Below are 14516 nucleotides of genomic sequence, written 5' to 3'. Positions count from 1 at the left end.
GCTTTAACTTCCTGACTGATGTCTTGAGATGTTGCTTCAATATATCCACGTCATTTTCCTACCTCATTATGCCATCTATTTTGTGAAGTGCACCAGTCCCTCCTGCAGTGAAGCACCCCCACAACATCATGCTGCCACCCCTGTGCTTCACATTTGGGATGGTGTTCTTCGGCTTGCAAGCCTCCCCCTTTTTCCTCCAAACATAATGATGGTCATTATGGCCAAAGAGTTCTATTTTTGTTTTATCAGACCAGAGGACATTTCTCCAAAAAGTACAATCTTTGTCCCCATGTGCAGTTGCAATCCGTAGTCTGGATTTCTTGTTGGCTGTTTTGGAGCAGTGGCTTCTTCCTTGCTGAGCGGCCTTTCAGGTTATGTCGATATAGGACTCGTTTTACTATACTTTTCTACCTGTTTCCTCCAGCATCTTCACAAGGTCCTTTGCTGTTGTTTTGGGATTGATTTGCACTTTTCGCACCAAAGTACGTTCATCTCTAGGAGACAGAACACGTCTCCTTCCTGAGCGGTATGAAGGCTGCGTGGTCCCATGCTGTTTATACTTGCGTACTATTGTTTGTACAGATGAACGTGGTATCTTCAGGCGTTTGGAAATTGCTCCCAAGGATGAACCAGACTCGTGGAGGTCTACAATTTATTTTCTGAGGTCTTGGCTGATTTCTTTTGATTTTCCCATGATGTCAAGCAAAGAGGCACTGAATTTGCAGGTAGGCATTGAAATACATCCTCAGGTACACCTCCAATTGACTCAAATGATGTCATTTAGCCAATCAGAAGCTTCTAAAGTCATGATATAATTTTCTGGGATTTTCCAAGCTGTTTAAAGGCACAGTCAATTTAGTGTATGTAAACTTCTGACCCACTGGAATTGTGATACAGAGAATTATAAGTGAAATAATCTGTCTGTAAACAATTGTTGGAAAAAGTACTTGTGTCATGCACAAAGTATATGTCCTAACCGACTTGCCAAAACGATTGTTTGTTAAACAAGACATTTGTGGAGTGGTTGAAAAACGAGTTTTAATGACTCCAACCTAAGTGTATGTAAACTTCCGACTTCAACTGATCATATGAGATGAGTAATGCAAGATATGTAAACATTGTTAAAGTGGCATTTATTATGTATAACTATTGTATTATATTTAATTTCATTGTATTTACAATTGATGTATCATTTTAACCTTATGTAGTTTTCTATTTTTGATGTCCTAAGTGTAAAAGGAGTCTAATTGATGGGGTCACCCCTGGGGTGTGTTAAACTGCCAAACTGCGCTGACGGAGGACAACCCCCCTAACAGTTATGACCGTAGTGCCAGCCAAGTGACAGGTCCCAGAGACCAGCCATTACCCCCATTTGTTAATCTATAGCTTAATAAAAACTTTATGTAAAATGTATGTTCTGTTTCACGTATCTCAACATTGACTTCATGACAAGCAGATTTACTGCTACTAGATCTATCTCAACATTTACTTCTACATCAAAAAATGGATTCCCTAAATGCCTGTTGAATTTAAAAGCCTGTTTGGTGGAGTCTTGCGACTCGCACACAGGAGATGGCAAGCTGGACATTTATTGGACATGATTCATGATTATCAGGGTCCAATGCAACTCCCTGAGGCCTAGACGCTTTGCTAACCTGGACTCACTGCATGCTAACGCTTGCTCGAATGGAAACAAGCTCTCTGGGCGAAGAGTGAACTTATTAGCATCCAACGCTAGGTGATCATGTCACTGCCGATTTGTCAGTTGGTTTGGATTCTATTCACCAAGGGCATTCCCAGTCAATACAACAAACGCAAAGCGGCGGAAGATGCAAGGTCAAGTTCGATGGACAAATGCAAACAGACGGGTTACCACGGAAACAAGAAACAAACAAGGTTTCGAACAAGCGCAACAATAGGTTTTGGTCACTGATATCAAGGTGGACGACTAGATGCGCTCACCTCAGGCTGAGTCAGTTAAGTCCAATACGGTCTGCTTCTGCTCTATGGAACTGATTGGACGGGAAATCAAAAGACAGGAAATGCCTTTTCACTAGGTCATGTAGAGAAGACAAGATGAAGAGGGAGATGAATGGACGTTCTTGTCCTCTAGCGAATGTCTATCAGTGAGACCTTTTTAAGGATCCCTGGATTTTTTCATTCCATTTAGCAGACATCTAGACAATGGATGGGAACAATCCCCTGTATATAATGTTGTGAGCTATCCTTGTTTTGTAGAGGATACAATGCACACATCAGAGGCCTGGCATGAGACGTCAAAATGTAATATACTTATTTTGGGGGGGGGGGGGGGGGGGGCATCAGATAACCTGACAACAACCAGATGAAGGCGTCTTTATGAAATGCTTATGTACTGCTTAGGTGTTATACAAGGGTTATGAAAGTGTTATGAAGTGAAATAAAGTGTTACCACAACCGGTAACCAACCTGACCCTTACACGTCAAGAGACATCTTTACAACTTTTCCCAAATGTGCCCCTATCTTCAGTGTGTACTGTATCTGCCTATAAAGATACAAATACAACTCACTGTGGAATGTACACTCAAGTACACGTCCAGTGGAAAATACACACACAGAGACAGAGACAGAAAGATAAAGAGTCAAATCTCCATGCTCTACATTCATACACTTTACATTTTCATAAGAACATCTTCACACTGAAGGGCTAATGTGGGCTGGTTTCCCTCAGAAAAACCAACTGGGCTGACAGTAACTCGAACTGTCAGACAATATCAATATCTAGGAGGCAGGGAAATGTATCAGCCCCAGTGTTACCCAGCGAGTTAAAGAATGAAAATCCACTCTGCATCAATTTTTAATCACTCGTGTCGCTAGTGACTCATATGAATGGCAGCGGGAAATACATTTGGAACGAAATCTTGGAGAGTTTCAGAATGTTGAAGAGTTACGCAACTGCTTTCACCTGGGAGTAATTGGATGCTACATGAGTTGCATTATGTTACAGTTGTCCCAGGAGCCACAATCAAGGAGGAACAGGCTTCCAATCCATGTAGATCTAACTCAAATATGGATATGCAATACACAAGAAATCCCCAGTCTTCTGCTACATGGATTCCACTCAGCTGTCAGTCAGGCAAGCAATTCCTAGGATTATAGGCACAAAAGAGCAGTGCCTTCAGAAAGTATTCAGACCACTTGACTTTTTCCCCCAAAAATTGCGTTACAGCCCAAATTTATAATGGATTTTGTGTCACTGATCAATACACAATAGCCCATAATGTCAAAGCGGAATTATGTTTTAGAAATTTTGGGAAATGAATAGAAAATGTAAAGCTGAAATGTCTTGAGTCAATAAGTATTTTAACCACTTTGTTATGGCAAGCCTAAATAAGTTCAGTAGTAAACATTTGCTAAAGAAGTCACATAATAAGTTGCATGGAATCACTCTGTGTGCAATAATAGTGTTTAATGTCATTTTTGAATGACCACCTCATCTTTCCCACACATACAGATAATTGTAAGATTCCTCAGTCAAACAGTGAATTTCAAACAGAGATTCAACCACAAAAATCAGGGAGGTTTTCATTGTAAAGATGGGCACCTATTAGTAGATGGGTAAAAAATAAATAATAATAATTGAATATTCCTTTGAGCATGGTGAAGTTATTAATTACACTTTGGATGGTGTACAGTATCAATACATCCAGTCACTACAAAGATAAAGGCATCTTTCCTAACTCAGTTACCGAAGAGGAAGGAAATCGCTCAGTATTTCACCAATGGAGATTTTAAAACAGTTACTGACTTTAAGGGCTGTGATAGGAGAAAGCGAAGGATGGATCAACAACATTGCAGTTACTCCACAATACTAACCTAATTGACAGAGTGAAGGATGTCTGTACAGAATATTCCAAAATATGCATCCTGTTTGCAACAACGCACTAAAGTAATACTGCAAAAAATGTGGCAAGGCAAATTAACTTTTTTCCCTGAATACAAAGTGTTATACTTAGTGCAAATCCAATACAACACATTACTGAGTACTACTCTCCATATTTTGAAGCATATATCGATGGCTGCATCATGATATTGGAGGATGCATGGCAGAGTTCCTCTTATTTTGGTTATTGCTTTGTCCCAGAGCGGTTTCTTTCAGTTTCCTAGAAAACACCTTGACACCCTGTTTGTTCAAGTGTACTAGGTCGTACATCAGCCGGGGGTGAATGTCACAGTGGTTCGATAGGTAAACATTGTCCAAGAGAGCACAGCCTCTAGACAGCTCAGTGTTGTTGCTCTGAATAATGTGGAAGGGCACATCTCCATATGGCAACAGGGTATGACATAGTGATTTTGATGTTAGGAAACTTCTCAGCGTCTCCGGCTGCCACTTGCTGCATTGCAGAGGCTACAGTACATGTCCTCTCATTGCCATCAAATCATTAGTACCTGTGTGGATTATAATATGTTTGGCCCCATTTAATTTGTTGCTTGACAGACTTTTCAAGGCACTTGCTATTATTGGGCTCCATAGCTTTCACACTGACATGCCAGGGAATAGCAGTTTCTTGCTGAGAAATTTCCCTTTGGATTCACATAAAATGAAGGCTATAGGGTACTCAGCCTGTGTGCTGGTGTTGTGGGCTGCGGTGTCTGGAGCGACGTTCTTTGGCCGGGGACCACTGGTAGCCTTTCCTTGTCTTCCTCTCTCCTGAGGGTTCTAACAAGGTTCACTATGAGAAGAAGTGGCATTGCCGATGAGGGGATGTGAGGGTGTGGTGGTGAGGGTTATGGTAGGCTCCAGTTGTTCTCTTAGAGTGGGGATGGTGGTGTCTCTGTGTTCTAGCCATTCTATGACTGCTGACAACTCCCCTTGTAGCTCCTCCCTGATGTCTGCCACCTCTCTCCACATGATGCCCTCGACCATTGCCCGTTTCTCTCTCAGCTCCTCCTTATCCTGCCTCAGAACTGTCCCTCACCACCAAGCTCAGGGAGATACTCCCAAAGGCCAGTGACAGGTTGTCTCTCTTCCTGTCTGCTAGGGTGGCTTGGTTAGATGAGGGTGGGGGGACTCATCCAATCTGTCTTTTCAGATTGAAGTGTAGCAGTTATCTTTCAAGGTGTCTGCTAGCTCTTTCAGTGATGTAAACTCGTGTATATAGAGGAAAGGGCCTTGAATCATTACGGTGCCATTGTTGTAGGTGTGAATGGTGAAGAGTCGATTATCAGGCACCTGTTCATCAAATACCAAGATCTGTCGACCATTAGTGATTCCTCTCTTTCTGACATGGGCAAAGTACCTACATGGGGGGGGGGGGGGGCAAGCTCTTGATACTTCTGCCATAATTTTTTTAATAAAGCACTCTTTTTATAATGAAAATATAAAAGCTATTCAATATGTAATTTAGAGTGATTAACACTGTACACATCAATTACAATGTCCAGAACAATCCTACCTCACATTTATGTGCTTTTTTGTTTGTTTCCTTTCCAATGCCTTGTACTGTCTTTCCTCCAGAAATCCTCCAAATCAAATCCTTTTCTGGTGGTTTTATTCTCTATTTTATCCACTATCTTATCAAAGGAAAAACATCTACTGATATCTCCAGATGTGGAGAACACAGCACTGCATTGAAACAACCAAACTGTTCACTAATTATTATTATTATTCTTTTTTAAAATATTCACATTTTAGGAGGATCTCTCCTAGCCTTAACTCGGACAACACCTGCCAGTCTGCACAGTGCGATATCAACCCAGAGCATATCAGACTGCTTCTCTCTACCATATCACCGGATTCCTACCGCTCTGGATCATTACACCGGATCATTACTCCGGCTCATCGCTAGCTAGCTAGCTGCAGAGGTAACACCTCTGTCCCGAAGCAAGCACCAGCTAGCCTTGAGCTAGCCTCGAGCTAGGCCCATATACCAGCTAATTCTAGGGCTACAACACCTCCTTTGCCAATTGGCCTGGACCCTTTATTGTCGACACGGAGCCCCGCCGATCCATCACGACTGGACTGCCGATGTGATCGCCCAATGTGGTCTCAACAGGCTATTCTGTTACGAGGTCGCCGTAGAACCATCTACTAGCCCCGGCCCGCTAGCTTTTCTGAACGCTGTGTCCCCTGCTCGCCTAGCATAGTAGTGACTACCGAACAGCATCCTGACTCACCTATTGCTGCTCTTTTGACGCTTTGATCACTCGGCTACACAGCTGATGCCCCCTGGACTGTTTCAATGGCACAGTGCCTAATTTTGTTTACCTGTCGGCCCCAGGCTCGAGCTCAGGTCCTGTATGTACCTAACTGACCCGCTCTGCCCATTCATCGCCATTTACCCGTTGTTGTCTTAGCTCTCCTGATCAACACCTGTAATTGCTTTATGCCTCTCTCTAATGTCAATATGCATTGTCTACTGCTGTCTTGGCTAGTTTTTACTGTTTTATTTCACTGTAAAGCCATCAGTCCCGTTCAAAATGCCTTAGATAACACTTTTGTCCCACCCCACACACATGCGGAGACTTCACCTGGCTTAACGTGTGCCTCCAGAGACGAAACGTCACTCAACGTCTAGGTTTACCTCCACTGTACTCACATCCTACCATACCCTGGTATGTACATTATGCCTTGAATCTATTCTACCACGCAAAGAAATCTGCTCCTTTTATTCTCTGTCCACAATGCACTAGACAACCAGTTCTTATAGCCTTTAGCCATACCCTTACCTTCTCCTCCTCTGTTCATCTGGTGATGTAGAGGTTAACCCAGGCCCTGCAGCTCCAAGTTCCACTCCTATTCCCCAGAAGCTATCATTTGTTGACTTCTGTAACTGTAAAAGCCGTGGTTTCATGCATGTTAACATCAGAAGCCTCCTCCCTAAGTTTGTTTTATTCACTGCTTTAGCACACTCCGCCAACCTTGATGTCCTAGCCGTGTCTGAATCCTGGCTTAGGAAGGCCACCAAAAATGTGGAAATTTACATCCCCAACTTCCACATTTCCGCCAAGATAGAACTGCCAAAGGGGGTGGAGTTGCAATCTACTGCAGAGATAGCCTGCAGAGTTCTGTCGTGCTATCCAGGTCTGTGCTCAAACAGTTCGAGCTTCTACTTTTAAAAATCCACCTTTCAGAAATAAGTCTCTCACTGTTGTCGCTTGTTATAGACCCCCCTCAGCCCCCAGCTGTGCCCTGAAAACCATATGTGAATTAATTGCCCCCCATTTATCTTCAGAGTTTGTATTGTTAGGTGACCTAAACTGGGATATGCTTAACACCCCGGACATCCTACAATCTAAGCTAGATGCCCTCAAGCAGCACCCACCCGTAGCACTGGCTCCAGCAGGTATATTTCACTGGTCACCCCCAAAGCCAACTCCTCATTTGGCCACCTTTCCTTCCAGTTCTCTGCTGCCAATGACTGGAACGAATTGCAAAAATCACTGAAGCTGGAGACTTATATCTCCCTCACTAACTTTAAGCATCAGCTGTCAGAGCAGCTTACCGATCATTGCACCTGTACATAGCCCATCTGTAAATAGCCCACCCAACTACCTCATCCCCATATTATTATTTATTTTTTTGCTCCTTTGCACCCCAGTATCTTTACTTGCACATTCATCTTCTGCACATCTATTACTCCAGTGTTGAATTGCTAAATTGTAATTATTTCGCCACTATGGCCTATTTATTGCCTTACCTCCCTAATCTTACTACATTTGCACACACTGTATATAGACTTTTCTATTGTGTTATTGACTGTACGTTTGTTTATCCCATGTGTAACTCTGTGTTGTTTGTGTCACACTGCTTTGTTCTATCTTGGCCAGGTCGCAGTTGTAAATGAGAACTTGTTCAAAACTGACCTACCTGGTTAAATAAAGGTGAAATAAAAATGTTAAAAAATAAACTGCTGCTGCTCAGTTTGATGGTGATATGAACATAGAATGTTTCTGAGTGGCCTAGCTCCAGTTTAGACTTAATTCGGCTTGAAAACATATGGCAAGACTTGAAAATGGCTGTCTAGCAATGATCAACAACCAACTTGACAGATCTTGAAGAATTATTGTAATGTTTAATGGGCCAATATTGTACAATCCAGGTGCTGAAAGCTCTTAGGAACTTACCCAGAAAGACTCACAGCTGTAATCACTGCAAAAGGTGATTCTAACATGTATTGACTCAGGGGGTTGAATAGTTATACTAGTGCTTTATTTTCCATACATTTTTTGACATTTTCTTGAACTTTGGCATTAGAGTATTTTGTGTTGACAAAAACTTTGTGACACAACAATATTTGGAAAAATTTAAGGGGTGTGAATACTTTCTGAAGGCACTGTATATTGGTAGTCAGTCAACGATGGTATTCAGTCAACGTAATACTGTAGTCGTCATTAGCGTGACATAACAGACTGCATATGTCATAGTCAGTAGATCATATAGTCAGTAATGTAAGGTTCAAGAAAACATCAAGTCACCCCACATTCAAAACAATACTGAAGGTATTATATGAGATACTACTTCACCCAAAGGAATGTCCTCAAACAGAGCAGGCTCTGGTTCATCTAGTACTACTACATTAGCTCTAGTACACCAGCAGTTCAAAGTGAGTAATGTCCATTCATTCTTGATATGCTTTTAAAGTAAAAGAAAGTGTAGACGGAGAAAAAACAAATTGTTGCCTGAAAATTGAGTGGCGCAGTGGTCTAAGGCACTGCATCTCAGTGCAGGAGGCGTCACTACAGTCCCTGGTTTGAATCCAGGATGAATCACGTCTGGCCGTTATTGGGAGTCCCGCAGGGAGGTGCACAATTGGCCCAGCGTTGTCCGGGTTTGGCCGGGGTAGGCCGTCATTGTAAATAAGAATTTGTTCTTAACTGACTTGCCTAGTTAAATAAAGGTTAAATAAAGTATATTGAAACCTGGAGGAGAGTGGCATGCCCCCTTTAGTTTATTACATTGTTCATAGAGCAGGCTGGCTTTAAAAACCTGGAGTTATTGGACTTATTTTCAACTCTCACTCCCCCTCGTTCCCTTGGAACAACATTAAATATGGATAAAGTTTATAAATAATTAACGGTTTTGGAAATTGCACTTGGATTGATTGTGTGCAGATGTGAAATGTTAGGCGAGTTAGAAAAGGTATTTTAGTGAAATTGCTTTCCTTAATGAGCTCCTAACAGTTTAAAAAGATTCATTTGAAATAATATTTTTAAACGAGATGATCTCTTCTCAGCCTGCGGCATGGTGGGATAATTGAAGTAGAACTGCTAGTTTCCTCACATAATGAACATAGATAAGCACACTTATTTTAGTATGGGTAGATTTCCAACCATAACATTTCCAGTCCACAAATGTAATTGCTGTGGAAATTACATTAGGAAAATGGCTTGGCACATGGGTTTTGGCACATGGTCTGGCCAAAACTGTCAGTTTTACTAAAGAAAGAGAAACTTATGTAGGACATTTCAACAAACGGTTTTCAACAAACGGTTTTCAACAATATGATAACTAGCAGAAACAACAGGCTTACCTATTGGGGACACAGGGCAAATATCCATCTTGGCTCATTATGAAGGACTAAAGGTCATAGCAGTTTAGTAGTGTTTGAACCTTTGGTAGTAGCCTTTTTGCATGCATGATTACAATAGTCGTTTCAAAATCGCTGCAGCTAATAGAACAGACAAATATATTATCACCTCCGTAATGGTGAACCTCACAAAAGGTCCCACCTGTCACATTTCATAATATTTTGCTTGCGATAATCTACCGGAACCCCTATGACTGACATTACATAATTGAGCAGGCATTGTGTAGGTGTAACGGATCTCTTTGGAAGAAGAGGACCAAGGTGCAGCGTGGAATTTGTTCATCTTTTATTTTGGATGAAAAAAGGCACTTCACAAAGAAAAAACAAACAACAGCCAAACAGTCCTGTCAGGTATCCTAACACACTAAACAGAAATGAACCACCCACAAAACCCAAAGGAAAACAGGCAACCTAAGTATGGCTCCCAATCAGCGACAACGATGTACAGCTGTCCCTGATTGAGAGCCATACCAGGCCAAAACAAAGAAATACAAACACATAGAAAAAAGGACATAGAATGCCCAAAACACACAGAAAAACACCCCCTGCCACGCCCTGACCAAACTACAATAACAAATAACCCTTTTTACTGGTCAGGACATGACAGTAGGCTCCATATTTTGGGGGCTTTACCTGTCATCCCTCCCTAGCTTCCGCAGACTGTGACAAACTTTAGAAGCCTTTTTAAACATAAATATACTACAAGTTATGTGAGGAGACATTCGCAGCCTGAACAAAGAGCAAAAAACTATTTTTTCAGGGGAGTGAAAAGAAAAAAGTGCATTTGGGTACTGAAGTGAGCAGAATGAGAATCCTCCCCTCCCCCACACTTAGCTGTCACGTTCGATCCCGTTCCTCCCTGGTAAAAAGGGTTTTTAAAATGGGAGAACTTCCTTGTAACCCCACAATAACCCCATCCCGTTTGGGTTGTGTCCCCCACCAGAGGGAAACCCTCTGGTGATAAAAGCATGTGACACATCCACCAGCTAGCTTCCTATTATGGTTCCTTGTACACTAATTTAAACAGTGTCATGGGCCACATACTGAATACTTGTTGACAGTTCTGTAAGTCGCTTTGGATAAAAGTGTCTGCTACTGTGAATACCTTATCCTTTCAACAGCCCACAACTCTTATGAGTTGAACCTTTTATGGGCTGTTGAAAGGATAATGAAGGATAAGGATAAGGAATGATGAGGCAGTAGACCCAGAGTAACCCAGTTCTTGTCTTTTTCTCAGCATGGGCAAACTGCACTACAGGGGAGAGATGGAGAAGGAAAACAGAACTGATAAAGCTGAGGAGAATCGATGTGTTTTCTAGTGAGAGACCTATGAGGAAGAGAGACAAAGCCCTTTGAACAATTCGGCAAAGCTATACAATCACCCCGGTGAGCTGCATTAGCATTTACTGTTTTATTAACACTGTCTCTTTAACAGCTTTCTCCGAGATATCCCACTGCACATTTCGTCAAAATGGTGAGTCCTAGCCACATAGGCCAATCACCAAAGACTACTCCTTCCCCCGAGATACAGTATATTTTCATTCAGAATATTGCAGTCATTTTTAGAAGGTACAGTAGTTATACTGGAAGGTAAAGTTAGGAGTACACTCTAGAAACGGAAATAGCTTCAGTCACGGTTGTCGTCAAAGAGCAGAACTAGTGTTTGCTACTGCTGCAGTAATTCCACCACTAAACAGACGCTCCAGTTTGTTTGACTGTTAACATCAGTGGGAAAGAAACGTGTCTAAAGTCTGGGACTGACCAGACCTCTGTGCTCCAGTGAAGCAGAACTCTTGCTTGGTGTCACTCTGTGGTGCACATACTAAATAATGCATGCTGTTACAACAGCGAATTCATCCACTCTCCCCCCAGGGGGGTGATGACATAACAATGTGCTGCTAACTGCTAGACTTCTATCTCTCTGTGCCTTTCGCTCAGCGCGCACACACACACACACACACACGCGTGAGCGCGCGCACACACACTTTCTGAGTTCAAAAGAGTCATGATATCAGCCTAATGGGCCTTGTACTTCTTTTCTTTCCGACGACGGAGGCACTACATCTAATTGTAGCTTTTTTAGGGCCGGGGTCTATTTTTCATCCTCACAGTGACGTCCAGGCGTTCTGCAGTCCAGTTGCTGCGGAAATGTGGTCATGATTTTGTGTCTGAAAACATTACCCGCCTTTTCATACACACATTTTCGCACATGCAGGGCTAGAGATATGCACACAGCCAAACCGCCAGCTGCATCTCTCACAGACAAAAAGAACATGGCCCCGTGCGTTCACTTCTAGACCTTCACAGCACTTCAATAAAGGAAATCACACACTTCCCACTGGGCACACACTGGTAGAAACAACATGGAATAGACGCTGAATTGACGTCTGTGCCCAGTGGGTTGTGTGTCTGAAGAGTTAGCTCCCTCTAATCTTGCGATGTTGTAAAGTTTCCCAACAACCCTAGTCTTTCATTTCTTCTTCTGTCCATCTTTGTGATTTTGTTTTCTTCTTCTCAATCTCTATCTTTTCTGTGCTCAACATGCTTGACTCCTGGTGTTCTTCTACTCAATTGAAAGAGACATTTCTGTAAAAAATACAGCAGCAGGGTACCTCAGTGTGTGTATGATAGTCAGGAACAGGGTACAGTACAGTAGGAGATATAATCAAAGGTAGACATGTCATTAGAAAATCCACAGAATGTTAACATATTAACCATAGTAGTTATACATCATCCAAGGTGACCGATAGTTATGTCACTAACCAGTGATACCATCTCAGCCTCCATCTTATTTCCTATCCATCTCTAGCCTACTGTACCATCTCTGGTTGGGACAGGGAGGGTTCTCTCTCTAGTCTACTGTACCATCTCTGGTTGGGACAGGGAGGGTTCTCTCTCTAGTCTACTGTACCATCTCTGGTTGGGACAGGGAGGGTTCTCTCTCTAGTTTACTGTACTGTCTCCAGTCGGGGCAGGGAAGGGTTCTCTCTATAGTTTACTGTACTGTCTCCAGTCGGGGCAGGGAGGGGTTCTCTCTATAGTCTACTATACCGTCTCCAGTCGGGGCAGGGAAGGGTTCTCTCTATAGTTTACTGTACTGTCTCCAGTCGGGGCAGGGAGGGGTTCTCTCTATAGTTTACTGTACTGTCTCCAGTCGGGGCAGGGAGGGGTTCTCTCTATAGTCTACTATACCGTCTCCAGTCGGGGCAGGGAAGGGTTCTCTCTATAGTTTACTGTACTGTCTCCAGTCGGGGCAGGGAGGGGTTCTCTCTATAGTCTACTATACCGTCTCCAGTCGGGGCAGGGAAGGGTTCTCTCTATAGTTTACTGTACTGTCTCCAGTCGGGGCAGGGAGGGGTTCTCTCTATAGTTTACTGTACTGTCTCCAGTCAGGGCAGGGAGGGGTTCTCTCTATAATTTACTGTACTGTCTCCAGTCGGGGCAGGGAGGGGTTCTCTCTATAGTCTACTATACCGTCTCCAGTCGGGGCAGGGAGGGGTTCTCTCTATAGTTTACTGTACTGTCTCCAGTCGGGGCAGGGAGGGGTTCTCTCTATAGTTTACTGTACTGTCTCCAGTCGGGGCAGGGAGGGGTTCTCTCTATAGTTTACTGCACCATCTCCAGTCGGGGCAGGGAGGGGTTCTCTCTATAGTTTACTGTACTGTCTCCAGTCGGGGCAGGGAGGGGTTCTCTCTATAGTTTACTGTACTGTCTCCAGTCGGGGCAGGGAGGGGTTCTCTCTATAGTCTACTATACCGACTCCAGTCGGGGCAGGGAGGGGTTCTCTCTATAGTTTACTGTACTGTCTCCAGTCGGGGCAGGGAGGGGTTCTCTCTATAGTTTACTGTACCATCTCCAGTCGGGGCAGGGAGGGGTTCTCTCTATAGTTTACTGTACCATCTCCAGTCGGGGCAGGGAGGGGTTCTCTCTATAGTTTACTGTACCATCTCCAGTCAGGGCATGGAGGGGTTCTCTCTATAGTCTACTATACCGACTCCAGTCGGGGCAGGGATGGGTTCTCTCTATAGTTTACTGTACCATCTCCAGTCGGGGCATGAAAGGGTTCTCTCTATAGTTTACTGTACCGTCTCCGGTCGGGGCAGGGAGGGGTTCCATTTAAGGGGCTGTAGTAGACAGACGGGGCCATGTGAGGATAGGAAACCCTGCCAGTTTTTTTTAAACGTGTGCTCTTACAGCATGCAAGAAGCTTGAATGATGTAGGGTTTTCAGGCAGCATGATGCTATCCCCACTCTCCTCCTGCTGTCATAGAGGAGTGAATACCAGTGTAGCAACATGCTAGTTTCAGAAGGGTTGTTGCTGTAAATGGCTATGCACTGATATGATGCTACACCCTATGTTTAAAAATAAATAACCAGAAAAAGTGGTTTGTCATCGTTATGAAACCCAGTGGTAACATACTGTAGGCCACCCAATATAATTTGACTGATAAACCCTTTATTGATTAGCAACATCACAATCTGTTCTAGTGTAAATCCAAACTGTTTTCTGGGTTTTCACATGATGTGAATGCATACCTTGGTACCAGGACTGTTATTATGCTGGAATACAAACACATTAAGATGTTATTAGGGCCAGGGGACATGAATATATGGATGACATCAGGTTTAACGACATGTCTGTAACCATGGTGAAGTTTATTGAGGGGCCCCAACTGTTCTGTGTCCTGCCGTTCGCTCGATACCTCTCGACACACACACACACACACACACACACACACACACACACACACACACACAGGCAACTTGATACAGTACTTCTCATTCCCTAGGAGCCAGGCACCAGCGAACCTGTCAGTAAATCTGTAGCCTCATTGGATTTCTATTCCCCTCGCCGACGCCTGTTGAATGGACATGTGCTGTTGTTGTCGTTAAGTGTTTTCGTCATTCATCAACACTGCCTTCTTTAGCCTTCATATTTCCCAGAA

The sequence above is a fragment of the Salmo salar genome, chromosome 08 (genome assembly GCF_965601325.2).
Source record: "Salmo salar chromosome 08, fSalSal1, whole genome shotgun sequence".
Taxonomy (NCBI): Eukaryota; Metazoa; Chordata; class Actinopteri; order Salmoniformes; family Salmonidae; genus Salmo; species Salmo salar.
The sequence above is the reverse complement of the archived record's forward strand: the minus strand, read 5'-3'. Positions refer to the sequence as shown.